The sequence below is a fragment of the Bos mutus genome, chromosome 12 (genome assembly GCF_027580195.1).
Source record: "Bos mutus isolate GX-2022 chromosome 12, NWIPB_WYAK_1.1, whole genome shotgun sequence".
In the NCBI taxonomy this organism is placed as follows: Eukaryota; Metazoa; Chordata; class Mammalia; order Artiodactyla; family Bovidae; genus Bos; species Bos mutus.
Window position 1 is genome coordinate 43,142,724 of NC_091628.1, and position 12,145 is coordinate 43,154,868.

Consider the following 12,145-nt stretch of genomic DNA (forward strand, 5'->3'; position numbering starts at 1 on the left):
TGGTCCATTGTAAGCATGGGGACCTAAGCACCTGCATAGGTTATATGATTGTGAAGTAAGTCTTGTGGCCATCTGTGTTTAAATTATTTTTAGAAGAATATAAGCCAAGGTGGTGTGTGCATTACTTGGTTCTTGACTTCAAACCCTGGGCATCCTAACTCTAATAACCATAACCCTAATCCATGTGCTTCATCTGACATTATAATCAAATAGTCTATCAGTTTTTGAGCAGACAACATTCTATTTCCTGTCTTTGCTCTACCTTTTTCATGTAATTTATTTTGCATCGAATGTCAGCCCCCCTTTCCTATAACGTTGAACTTCTATTCTTACTTCAAGACCTTTTTCAAATGTCATGTCCTTTGAAAACTCCAGCTCATCAAACAGTCTCTCACTGTTCTTTCTCCACAGCATGATATATAGGCCTCTTATAAAACACTGCTTGCTTGAAATTACAATTACATTTGTCTTCTGGACTATGAGCTCTCAATAGACCGAGTATCATTCTTACTAACTTTTGTATCCCCTTGACCCAGCAACAGCTGAATTATTGTATAAATAAGTAGCAAGTATAAAATCCTTTGACGTCATCTTCTGCTTTCTTTAATATCTCAAATATAAAACAGTAGAGATAAGTTCTTTCTTCCCCCTCCCCAAATGTCCATTTTTTGCATTCTAGGACAATCTGTAGAAATTTAATTCTCTAAACAACTTAGTAGTCATGTATGGATGTGAGAGTTGGACTGTGGAGAAAGCTGAGCACCGAAAAATTGATGCTTTTGAACTGTGGTGTTGGAGAAGACTATTGAGAGTCCATTGGACTGCAAGGAGATCCAACCAGTCCATTCTAAAGGAGATCAGCCCTGGGATTTCTTTGGAAGGAATGATGCTAAGGCTGAAACTCCAGTACTTGGGCCACCTCATGCGAAGAGTTGACTCATTGGAAAAGACTCTGATGCTGGGAGGGATTGGGGGCAGGAGGAGAAGGGGACGACAGAGGATGAGATGGCTGGATGGCATCACCACTCGATGGACGTGAGTCTGAGTGAATTCTGGGAGTCAGTTGATGATGGACAGGGAGGCCTGGCTTGCTGTGATTCATGGGGTCGCAAAGAGTCGGACACGACTGAGCTAAACTGAACTATGACTTAAACTTCAGCCTTCTCATCTATAACTTAAGTAGGCTGTGTCACACAATTTCTAGGAGAGAAATTTTAAAATCATATACCATCAAAATGGGAATAAATTTCAGGATAAATGTATGTATATTTTTTTTTTTTTCACTTAGGAAGACATTCTGTATATTTAAGATGTTTAAAATAGAAAATTCAGTCGTACAAAAAGAATAGGTTGTGTTCTTTCACATTTTTTAGAGACTAGATTTTTCTATTTTTTCATTACTAGTTTTATTACCAAAAGTAATTTGATTTTTTAAATGTTATACAGAGAGAAAATATTTTCCTTTTAATATAAATTTAAATACACACAAATCTTTAGAGTCAATTTATTAACATCCATTAAAGCCATGATTATTCAAATATAAAAGAAACCAGTTATCTGTTGACAAAATTCAGATTGCATTCCTTCTGAACTCTGAGCTGAACTCCTTTCCTCAGTCTTCCTTGCAGTTAATGGTGAAGATAACATAGAGCTATAGCCAATGGCTGTAGGCAGAATTTATCCACCAATTTCAGAATGACAACTGAAAACCTCTTTTTTTTCCAATTGCCAGAGAGTTGTTAATGACAAGGGATATGTCTGTAGAACTAGCTTGTAATGACACAATCCCTGTTATCCTAAATGCATCACTTCCCTGCCACCACCAATTAGCTTTCTACCTAAGGGATAAGCAAATTTTTGTCAACCTAATGAGTATCAAGTTTTATTAGTAACAAAATCCCCTTACCTGATTCATAGTGGTGCAACTGAAAGAACAACTTGTAGATCCATATACTTATGATGCAAAGTTGTACCATCTTTTATGCTTTGCAGAAGCAGAATTATTTAATGTTTTTCACTTTTATTCTTTATGAAATTGTATTGTATTTTATCATCTTTTAGTGTAGATGATTAAATATCTTTTATTGAGCAGAAAACTATAAGCATATTATAGCAATATACAATATGATATATTATGTCACATGACTTATTCATATATGTATTACATATTTTACGTTAGCAAAAACATTATTTCCCTAAAATGTCAGTGTATGTGAAGTGTGCTTTAGAAAAGACTTTTTTTTTTTTCATTTTTATTTCATTCTATATTTTTAGTTTCTTAAAAATATGTTACTATGTCATTTTTACCTTCTGTTTTGTATTATTGTTCATTATCTTCCCAGGTCGTGCTAGTGGTAAAGAACAATACAGGAGACATGAAAGATGTGGGTTCAATCCCTGTTTTGGGAAGATCCCCTGTAGAAGGAAATGGCAACTTACTCCAGGATTCTTACCTGGAGAATCCCATGGAGAGGGGAGCCTAGTGGGCTACAGTCAATTGGGTCACAAAGAGTTGGACATAACTGAAGCAACAGCACAACACAGAACATTGTTTTGCAGTTTTAATATTTATTTGTAACATGTGTTTGCTTAAAGATATGAATATAAAGTTACAGTAGGAGAGCATCACCAGACAAACTTATATAACATATTTTACATACTTATAGAACATAAAATAAATGTTTTCTATCATCTATTTTTAGCTTTTGTTGAAAGAATATGGCTCAGATAATTTGAAACTTTTGTTTTTTTACAAATTTTTATAATACAAATAAAAGCTTAGGGATGTTTATTAAGCACTATCCTAGAAGAGAACTCTGGTTATGCGATTCTTTGCCTGGTGCCTAAGAATTAGTAAGTTAAAAAAGTAATTTCAGAATTGAGGTTCAAGAAGGAGGAGACAAAGGTATACCTATTCCTGTTTCATGTTGATATTTGACAGAAAGCAAAAAAATTCTGTATAAAAACTATCTTTCAATTAAAAAATATTTTTATGCTGAACTATATTTCTTTATTTATAAAATTGATTGTTACTACATTGAAAACACTTAAAATCACTTAAAGCAATGCCAATTCAATGCATGAAGGATAATAGTTTCAAAAAAAGGTGGTGTGATAATTGGACATCAAAAAACAAATACCTCAAATGCAACTTCACACATTATAAAAATATTAACTCAAAATACACCACAGGCTAAAATGTAAAACAATCAACTGTTTAGGAAAAAAAAGAAAAAAAAGGAAAAGTCTTCAGGATCTAGGGCCAGGCAGTATTCTTAGACTTGACACCAAGATCAAGATAAAATAGATCTCATCAAAACTAAAAACATTTGCTTTGTGAAATACTCTGCTTAGAGAAGGAAAAGATAAGTGATACATTGGGAATACATATTTGCAAACCATACACCAGAAAAAGGATTAATATATGGACTATAAAAAGAAATTTCAAAGCTTAGTGGTAAAATCAACAAGCAATACATTAAGTGAAAAAAGAAATTATATGAACATATATTTCACCAAAGTGGATTTGTAGATTGCAAACAACTATATGAAAAGATATTTAACCTCATTACCCACCAGAAAATATGAATTGAAGCCACAGTGAGCTTCCAATACACATCTGTAACAATGGTTACAATAAAAAAAAAAAATAGCTACAACAAATGCTGGTAAAGATGTGAAGAAGCTGGTTTTCTCACACTTTGCTGGTAGGAATTTGAAATGGTAAAAAGATAATTCAGAGAATGGGAGAAAATATTCACAAACAGTGCAACTGGCAAATTTTAGTCTCCAAAATTTATGAATAGCTCATGTGGCTATTCATATATTCATGTGGCTATATTTATATGTATCAGTTCAGTTCAGTTGCTCACTCGTGTCCGACTCTTTGAGACTCCATGAATCGCAGCACGCCAGGCCTCCCTGTCCATCACCAACTCCCAGAGTTCACTCAGACTCACGTCCATCGAGTCAGTGATGCCATCCAGTCATCTCATCCTCTGTGGTCCCCTTCTCCTCCCGCCCCCAATCCCTCCCAGCATCAGAGTCTTTTCCAACGAGTCAACTCTTCGCATGAGGTGGTCAAAGTACTGGAGTTTCAGCTTTAGCATCATTCCTTCCAAAGAAATCCCAGGGCTGATCTCCTTTAGAACGGACTGGTTGGATCTCCTTGCAGTCCAAGGGACTCTCAAGAGTCTTCCCCAACACCACAGTTTAAAAGCATCAATTCTTCAGCATTCAGCTCTCTTCACAGTCCAACTCTCACATCCATACATGACCACTGAAAAAACCATAGCCTTGACTAGATGGACCTTTGTTGGCAAAGTCATGTCTCTGCTTTTCAATATGCTATCTAGGTTGGTCATAAGTTTTCTTCCAAGGAGAAAGCCTCTTTGAATTTCATGGCTGCAGTCACCATCTGCAGTGATTTTGGAGCCCAAAAAATAAAGTCTGATACTGTTTCCACTGTTTCCCCATTTATTTCCCATGAAGTGATGGGACCAGATACCATGATCTTCATTTTCTGAATGTTGAGTTTTAAGCCAACTTTTTCACTCTCCTCTTTCACCTTCATCAAGAGGCTTTTTAGTTCTTCTTTACTTTCTGCCATAAGGGTAGTGTCATCTGCTATAAAACCACAATCAAAATATGGACAGAAGGCCCAAATAGACATTGCTCCAAAGAAGACATATAGATGGCCAAGAGGTATATCAAGATGTTCAACATCACTATTAGACAAATGTGAGTCAAAACTGCAATGAGATATCACCTCACACCAGTCAGAATGACTGTCATCAAAAGTTCACAAACAATAAAAGCCAGAGACGGTGTCGAGGAAATGGAACTCTCCTACACTGTTGATAGGAATATAAATTGGTATAGTCACTATGGAGAGCAGCATGGAGGTCCCTTAAGAAACTAAAATTAGAGCTATCATATGATCGAGCAATCATGCTTCCGGGCATATATCCAGAGAAAAACATGGGTGGAAAAAAAATACATGCAGCCTTGTGTTCCTTGGAATATGGTTCACAACAGCCAACACACACGTTAAATGTAAATGTCCACTGGCAGATGAATGGATAAAGAAAATGTACATATATACAATGGAATACTACTCAGCCATTAAAAATAATGAAATAATGTCATTTGTAGTAAAATGGATGGACCTGAAGATTATCATACTAAGTGAAGTAAGTCAGAATACCAATGACAGATATTATACGATATTGATTATATGTACAACCTGAAAAAAACACAAATGAACTTATCTATAAAATAGAAACAGACTCATAGAGAATGAATGTATGGTTATCAGGGTGGGGAAGAGTGATAGAAGTTTGAGATTAACATGTACAAACTGCTATATTTAAAATTAATAACCTACAAGGACCTACTGTAAAATAAAATAACAAGTGATTCTCAGAATATGCATAAAAAATAAAAAGAATATGGTACACTCTGTACAACAGTTCGAGAATTTGTTACAAAACTAAATATACAACAAACATAAAACCTAGGAATTGCATTCTTTGGCAATTATCCTAGAGAAATTAAACTTATTTTCACATAAAAAAATCTGTACAGAAATATTCATAGCACTAATAATCCAGATGTCCTTCAAGAAATGAAGGTATAACTATACCATGGTATATGTATCCATGAGTAACTCCTCAGGAATAAAAACCACACATTCTTGATACACAAAATGCCTTGGAAAAATTCAGTTAATATAATCCATCACACGTGTGTGTGTATGCATGCTTTAATTTTTACTTCCTTACATATTATTTCTTTCTCTACATGATCATTTTTTAATCATAAAATTTCTATAGTATTACTCCTGGTTTTATTCTCTAGAATGAAAATTGTTGTTACTATTATGAAATTATACTTTTAACTATTAATATATTTCAAATTATCTATTATACATTTACACATTATATATATTAATATAATATTATATATAACACATATATGGGCTTCCCAGGTGGCTCAATGGTAAAGAATCTGCCTGCCAATGCAGGATATGCAGATACAATCCTTGAGTAAGGAAGATCCCCTGTAGAAAGAAATGGCAACCTGCTCCAGTATTCTTGCCTGAGAAATCTCATGGACAGAGGAGCCTGTTGGCCTACAGTCCATGGGATTCCAAAAGAGTCAGACACGACTTAGTGACTAAATAAAAAATAACACATATATTGTTTATGTTGATCAGTCACTCAGTTATGTTCAACTCTTTGCAATCCCATGGACTGCAGCCCACCAGACTTCCCTATCCTTCACTCTCTCCCGGTTTCCTCAAACTCATGTCCAATGAATTGGTGATCCCACAAAACCACCTCATCCTTTGTCATCCCCTTCTCCTCCTGCCCTCAATCTTTCCCAGAGTGACTCACTGGAAAAGATCAGAGTCTTTTCCAGTGAATCAGCTCTTTGCACCAGGTAGCCAAAATATTGGAGCTTCACCTTCAGTATCAGTCCTTCCATTGAATATTCAGGGTTGATTTCCTTTAGTATTGACTGGTTTGATCTCCTTACTGTACAAGGGACTCAAGAGTTTACCTGTATAGAAATTAAGATAATATAAATATAAATTGGCACTTCTGAGAATATGCCATTAATTGTGAAGTTTTAAAACATTATTAAGTTATATCAAAAATTATATTTTCAAGCTTGAAAATGCATTATTTCTGAATGTATGCGTGTGTACTTAGTCACTTCAATCATGTCCAACTCTTTGTGACCCCATGGACTGTAGCCTGCCATGTTCCTCTGTCTATGGGATTCTCCAGGTGAGAATACAGGAGTGGGTTGCCATGCCCTCTTCCAGGGGATCTTGTAGACCCAGGGATTAAACCTGGGTCTCCTTCCTGCATTGCAAGTGGATTATGTACCACTAAGCCATTGGGAAGCCCTATTTTTGCATATTCTATACCCAAAGTTTCTCACAAAGTATTTATAAAGAAATCCATCCTTAACATAAATTCCACAGACACACAGTGAAATTACAATGTTATAATAAAGAGGTGGAGGAAGCTAATTAATTCTTCCCCAAATAGTGATCATTCTGCAAATCCCAAATTTGAATGCTTATAAACTATTTTTTGACAGTACTAGTTAACACTTTAAGGAATTCCCAGGTGGCGTGTGTGGTAAAGAGCCCACCTGTCAATGCAGAAGACATAAGAGATGCAGATTTTATCCCTGGGTCAGGAAGATTCTCTGGAGTAGGACATGGAAACCCATTCCAATATTCTTACCTGGAGAATCCCATGGACAGAAGAGCCTTTTGGGTCACAGTCCTTAGAGTCTCAAAGAGTCAGACACAACTGAAGTGACTTAGCATGTACGCAGTTAATACTTTAAATTTCTGGAGAAAAATACAGCACTTGGGCTAAGTTTAAAGTTTTTCCTTTTTGACATTCTTTCATATAGTATTCGTGGGGGAAGTATCCCAAAGCAATCTAAAAATTCAATTCAATCCTTACCAATGGCATTTTTCACAGAATTAGAATAAAAAATTTCACAGTGGCTATAGAAATGCAAAAGATACTGAAGAGCCAAAAGGACCTTAAGAAAGAAAAATGAGGATAGAAGAATCAGGTTCCCAGACTTCAGACTATAGTAAAAAGCTGCAGTAATTAAAACAGTATGTTATTGGCACAAAAACAGAAAATAGATCAATGGAACAAGCTGGAAAGTCCAGAGATACACCCATGCACCTATGGTCATTTAATCTATGATAAAGCAAATAAAAATATACAATGGAGAAGAGACAGTCTCTTCAATAATTGGTACTGGGGAAATTGAACAGATTACAAGTAAAATAATTAAATTAGAACACTCCTTAACATACACAAAAATAAACTCAAAATAGATTAAAGACATTAATGTAAGGTCAGATGCTACAAAAATCTTAGAAGAAATGATAGGCTGAACACTTTGACATAAATCACAGCAAGATTTTTTTTGATCTACTTCCTAGAGTAATGAAAATTAAAACAAAGGTAAACAATGGAATCTAATTACACTTAAACGTTTTTGCACTGCAGAAGAAAGTTTTAGACAAAGTAAAAAGACAAACCTTAGAAAGGAGACAAATATTTGCAAATGCAGCAATTAACAAGGGGTTAATCTCCAAAATATGCAAACAGCCCATTCAGCTCAAACAAAAAATGGGTGGAGTATCTAAACATACATTTCTCCAAAGAAGATATACAAATAAGATGAAAAGATGCTCAATATCACTCATTATTAGAGAAATGCAAATCAAAAATACAATGAGATACCACCTCATGCCAGTCAGCATAGCCATAATCAAAATGTCTACAAAAGATAAATGTTGGAGAGGATATGAAGAAAAGGGAACACTCTTACATTGCTGGTGGGAATTTAAACTGATATAGCCAGTATTGAAGATGGTATGGAGAGTCCGTAAAAAGCTAGGAATAAAACCACCATATGATCCAGCAATCCCACTCCTAGGCATATACCCTGAGGAAACCAAAATTGAAAAAGACACATATATCCCAATGTTTACTGCAGCACTATTTATAATAGCTAGGACATAAAAGCAACCTAGATGTCCATCAGCAGATGAATGGATAAAGAAATAGTGGTACATATATACAATGGAATACTACTCAGCCATAAAAAGGAACACATTTGATTCTGTTCTAATGAGGTAGATGAACCTAGAGTCTATTACACAGAGAGAAGACAGGAAAAGAAATAAAAATATTGTATACAGATATATATATATATATATATATATATATATATATATATATGGAATTTAAAAGGTTGGCACTGATGAGTTTATTTATTTTCAGGGCAGCAGTGGAGAAACAGACACAGAAGAACAGACCTCTGGACAAGGGAGTGGAGAGGAGGGAAAGGGGAGATTATTGAGAGAGTAACATAGAAATTTAGAATACCATATGTAAAATAGATAGCCAATGGGAATTTGCCATATGACTCAGGGAATACAAACAGGGGTGCTGTGACAGCCTGAACGGTGGAATGGGGAAGGAGATGAGAGGAAGGTTTGGGAGGGAGAGGACAGGGTGTACCTATGGCTGACTCTTGATGTATGACAGAAAATGACAAAATTTTGTAAAGCAATTATCCTTCAATTTAATTTATTTTTTTAAAAACCCACATACAATAAATGCTGGAGAGCATGTAGGATGGATGGAATCCTCCTACACTGTTAATAGGAATGTAAATTGGTGTAGTCACTATGGAGAACAGTGTGAAGGTTCTGTAAAAATCTAAAAATAGAACTACCATATGACACAGAAATTCCTCTCCTAGGTGTATACCCAGGGAAAAACATAATTCAAAAACATACATGCAGCACCATGTTCATTGCAGCATTTGTGAAAACCAGGATATAGAAGCACCCTAAATGTCAATTGACTGAGGACTAGATAAAGATGTGGTTCTTATATAAATTGTATGTATGTATTGTATTACTCTGCCATACCTGTGGCGGATTCATTTCGATATTTGGCAAAACTAATACAATATTGTAAAGTTTAAAAATAAAATAAAATTTAAAAAAAAAGAATATAATGTGGCTGAACTAAAGCTCAAAACTGAAAAAATAAATAAATAAATAATGTCATTTGCAGCAGCATGGATGGACCTAAAGATTATCATACTGAGTGAAGTAAGTCAGAGAATGATAAATATCATATGATATCAATTATATGTGGAATTGTAAAAAAAAATAATAATAATTACAAGTGAACTTATTTACAAGAAATAAGTAGAGTCACAGATGTAGAATACCAACTTATGGCTGCTAGGGTATAAGCAGGGGGGAGGGATTAATTGGGAGATTTGGTTGACCTATACACACTATTATGTATAGAATAGGTAACTAATAATGTCCCTTCATAGATCACAGCCTTGTAGTGGTAAAGGGGCTTGTGTAACTCAATGAAGCTATGATCCATGCCATGCAAGGCCACCCAAGATAGATGGATCATAGTGGAGAGTTCTGACAAAACAAAATCACTGGAGGAGAGAATGGCAAATCCCTCTAACATTCTGTATATCCAAATAGTCAAAGTTACGATTTTTCTAGTAGTCATCTATGGATGTGAGAGTTGGATCATAAAGAAGGCAGAGTACCAAAAAATTGATGACCACATAGTGGTGCTTGAAAAGACTCTTAAGAGTTCCTTGGACTTCAAGGAGCTCAAACTGGTCAATCCTAAAGGAAATCAACCCTGAATATTCATTGGAAGGACTGATGCTGAAGTTGAAACTCCAATACTTTGGCCATCTGATGCAAAGAGCTGACTCATTGGAAAATACCCTGATACTAAGAAAGAAAGCAAGCTAAAGAAGAGGGCAATGGAATATGATATCATTAGATAGCATCACAGACTCAATGGACATGAATTTGAGCAAACTCTAGGAGATAGTGAAGGACAGGGAAGTCCATGGGGTTGCAAAGCATCAAACATGACAGTGACTAAACAACAACAAACTAATAAGAACCCATTGTACAGCACAGAGCATTCTGGTCATAACTCTATAAGGACCGTTTGGAGAAGAATCGTAAAAAAAAAAAGAGTGGATATATCATAAATGTATAATTGATTCATTTTACTGTATACCTGAAACTAACACGACACTGTAAATTAAATACTCTCCAACATTTTTTTATAAAATAACAACTAATATAACTTTCCCCAAGAAAATAAAATATATATAGAGAGATAGATATGCTTATACACACACACACACACACACACACACACAGGAATTAAAAAGTGCACTTGAAATGGAAATGTATAAAATTGAAGATAGTATTTATTTCCATTATCATTTAAACCAATATTTTCCTTTACTTAAAAGGAGATTTAATCTAAATTTTATCTACCTTGGTCCATTTATATGCACATAATATTTATTGCAATATATTGGATTGGAGTATTTATATGAATATAACAGAATTCTTGAAGAAAACATATTTATCTTGGAAACTGAATTAGTATCAGTCATTAACTGGACACTAATTTTAGAATAGGATTTGAATGGATGGATAAATGAATTAATAAATTGATGGACAAAGTTCTTTACTAGTGCTTGTCAAGTATCTTGCATGGGACAGAGTGAGGGACAATCCCAGGACTAAAAAAATCCCTGCAAGGTCATGGCTTCAACAGTTGCCTATACACAGTGACTTTATTGAGAATATAGATTACTGGTGGAGAAGGAAGTGGCAACCCATTCCAGTATTCTTGCCTGGATAATGCCATGGACAAAGGAGCCTGGTGGGCTACAGTACATGGGATCTCATAGACCTGGATATGACTCAAGCAGCTTAGCACACAGGAGGTATACATAGCAGGAGAGAAAAGACCCTGTAGCCAAGGGTCTTGGAGAGTCCCACACGGAGTTCTCTCACTGATTTCTCAAATCATCTTCCCAGTTGCTATGAAAGAAATTTACAAGGAATAAATAGAAATTAAGTGAGAATTCATAAGTTAAGATTTAACATCCTACCTGGAATATAGGCTTAACACACTATTCCTGTTGTCCAGTCACTAAGCTGTATCTGATTCTTTGCAACTCCATGGACTGTGGCACACCAGGCTTCTGTCCTTCACCATCTCCCAGAGTTTGCTCAAACTCACGTCCATTAAGTCAGTGATGCCATCCAACTATCTCATCTTCTGTCATCCCCTCCTTCTCCTGCCTTCAATCTTTCCCAGCATCAGGGTATTTTCCAGTGACACAGCTGTTAGCATCAAGTGGCCAAAGTATTGGATTTTCAGCTTCAGCATCCGTTATTTCATGAATATTCAGAGTTGATTTCCTTTAGGATTGACTGGTTTGATCTCCTTGCTCTCCAAGAGGTTCTCAAGAGTTCTCCAGCACCACAGTTTGAAAGCATCGATTCTTCAATGGTCCATAAAGAAGACTGGCCTTCTTTATATTCCAACTCTCTATACTTTCTCTATAGTCTGGACGATTACCCAGAATGGTTCAACAGTGATTTTATTTTCAATATAGGGCTTCCTTGGTGGTTCATATGGTAAAGAATCATCTTGAAGTTCAGGAGACCCAGCTTCGATCCCTGGGTCAAGAAGATCCCCTGGAGAAGGGAATGGTTACCCACTCC